Consider the following 3262-nt stretch of genomic DNA (forward strand, 5'->3'; position numbering starts at 1 on the left):
TATATATATGTATATTTTTCCTTAAGTGACAAATATGCATAATGGAGTTTGATTTTGCTAAGATGTTTTTGGATTCTTTCCTCTATATGGATTTGATTCTGATGGTATTTTTTAGGTAACACTTTATAGATGAAATTAGGACTAAATTGAAGTAAAAAAATGAATAAATTTTTGCGTCCATTTATTTTGATTAGCTTTCAGTAGCTTGTCTTAGGGAATATCTTGTTAGTCTAATTCCATTTAGTTTAAAGTAGAGATAGTTTATTGTAATGCAGCTAGTTTATCCGGTCATAATATTTTACTTCAGATAAATCATTCCATCATTATCAGTGTACCTCAATATTTTGTTACAAGTTGCTGGTTATTCATGTAGAATGCTATAGGATTTGGCTGCTGGAAATCTACATTGTTAAGTTGCAAACTGAAAGATTTCATTTAGCTTCAAATTTTCTGTGCAGTGGATGAACACCCCTCACAATAAAAGCAAGACATTGTCTCATGAATCAGACAGAAATTATAAAGTCTCAAAATCAAGAGCTCTGTGTTGCCCTAGACATGGTGATAGATGACTTGTATGGTCAAGTTACTATCTCTTTGTGCAATAATTACATTCATTACACAAATGCTGAAATGTGGAACTTGATTTAACAAAGCAAATGAAAAAAAAAAATATGTTATTTGGAGACAAAGGCAGAATTGTTTAATCTTAGTAGAGTCTTTATTTTCTTTTACTCTGCTTTTTAAAATGTGTTTACCAAAGTCAACAGTAAGGCTGGTGAGATGGCTCAGTAGAATAAGTGCTTCCCTGGCAAGTGCAAGGGCCTGAGTTTGATCCCTGGGTCTGCAAAAAAAAAAAAAAAAAAAAAAAAAAAAAGTCAAAGTAAGAAACTATGCCTACTTCATTTAGCTAGAACCTTAAGAAGGAATTATGACTATTAAAGAATTATGATTATGATAATGATATGTAATAATAAATTTTGAAAATTTTTGGAGACAGGATCTCACTCTATAGATCAGGGTGGCCATGAAACTACAGTTCCCACCCTGTTTCAACATCCTAAGGGCCAGGATTATAGGCATGCACCACAATACCCAGCTCTGATTTATATTTTATGTAAAAAAATAATTCTTTTTTAATATGTTATGAATTTGACAAAATATGATTATCATCATCTGTTCTTCTATATCATTAGATTACTAATGACATATTTCCTTCCTTATAGGTAATATTTTGTGTAGTGTTACTCATATTGATGAAATCAGGAAATACTAAGTAATCCATTTCATTTAAAACATTGTATCTATATGTATGTTAGTGTTCAAGAAAAGAAAACCAAAATCTTCTATAGAATATCATTTTCTTTAATTTTATCAAAGTCTCCTGAAAGAAAGACTACCAAAAGATAGTACATCCAAAAAAAGAATCATTTTATGTAAAAATCAGAAGCTGCCATAAACATTAGCTGGTTAAATAAGCACACCAAACAACTACAATTTTGTCCTTAAAAAGATATATTGAAGAGCATTGTCCTCTAAGGGTTGTAGAAGATAGAGTTGAGCTACTAAAAATGGAAATTTATTCTTCAACATATTGCTGCTTAAATGAGGAATATCTTGGTGTCTCCAAGGATTTTCTGGAAAATTTTATCAGTTTATGACCCTAATACTTCAAGGCCACAAAAATACCTTTTTTTTAAAGACTAAGTTAGATCATGTCATCTCTTCTATGACTCATATCTCCATGTCACATAAACTCTTTTCCCTTGGCATGACAAAAAATCATATCACATTATTCATCAGTATCTGCTTTTATTTACTAGTATATGCTAACAAATACATACAAAGCAATACAAAATAGTACTTAATTATAAAGACACCATAATATTTATGGAAGTTTCTTTTGAGTTTTTTTTTAGTACAGGAATATTTATATAGTATTTTTGGTACTTCTCTAGTGTCTTGTGTATTAAACATTTGGTACAATGTTTGATGAAATGTGCCAAAACCTGCAAAAGTAAAACTACTATAATTGCAATAAATGCATGGCAGTGTAAAGAGAATACATCTACTAGAGAAGCAGTGGTATTGAGCCCTATTAATTTTCTTTACCCTTGAGGTAAAAAATTCATTTTAGTCAAGCAAGTATGTGATTTGTTGCATATCTTTTAATAGTTTTAAAATTTTATGATAACTTAAAATTAACAATAATGAAAATTTCTCTATGTATATCTTATCTAAAATAAGTTTCGTTTGGAGTTTTCTATTGTTTATAAAGTTTCTTCGGTGAAAATAATTTTGTTTAGGAAGCATGTTTAATTGTTTCTTCAGGTCTTTTTCAAATGATAGTCTAATCTTCCCATCATTAAATTATAAATAACATTCCAGTGTTTGTTATATTGACTTATACACTTTTTTTTTAAACAAGATTTTTTTAAAATTTTATTTATTTATTTATGTGTGTGTGGCCAGCTCAGCCCACCAGGGGGCTTGACTGGCTGGCATGTGGTGCTGGGGGAATGAACCGCGGTCCCTGTGCTTTGCTAAGCTTGTTCTAAGTAAGTGCTTTAGACCACTGAGCCATCTCACCAACCCCGACTGATACACTTTTAATGACTATGTTAATAACTAAATACAATAAATTTTAAGCTTATAGCAACTGGAATTTAAAATATTATAGAATAGAAAAAAGTAATTCAAAGAACATTGGAGGAGAAATACTAGTGTCCATTTAATTATACATAATCTTAGAAAATTTAAGCTCTTATCTAGCTGGTCTCTGTGGCAGTGAATTCTCTTTGAAATATATGAAGTTTAAAATTTCCTACAGAGCTAGAGAAATCATTTCTAAAATTTATCTGGAACCAGAAAAGACCTAGAATAGCAAAGGCAATCCTAGGCAATAAAGACAAGGCAGGAGGCATTACAATTCCTGATTTGAAATGATACTACAAGGCTACTGTGATAAAATCAGCATGGTACTGTTCCATATTATGTCTAAGATGTTTGATATGCAGACAGATAGTGAGGTTAAGCTTAACAACCTAAGTTGTATGGTAATAACAATAAGCTTGTCTTCTGGATGGTTAACAACCTAAGTTTGCAGACCAAAATTAGATGAAAAAGAGGGCTGCAAGGAAAGCCAACATTTTGGCCCTAGTCTTCCAAGGTCAATTAAGACTCAGGATATATGAGAACTTGTATTGTAATGTCATGTAACTCAGCAGTGTCCCAAATTTTCTGATCAAAGAGATTATGGGGCCAA

This window comes from Octodon degus, unplaced genomic scaffold (genome assembly GCF_000260255.1).
Source record: "Octodon degus isolate 3935 unplaced genomic scaffold, OctDeg1.0 scaffold00133, whole genome shotgun sequence".
Classification (NCBI taxonomy): Eukaryota; Metazoa; Chordata; class Mammalia; order Rodentia; family Octodontidae; genus Octodon; species Octodon degus.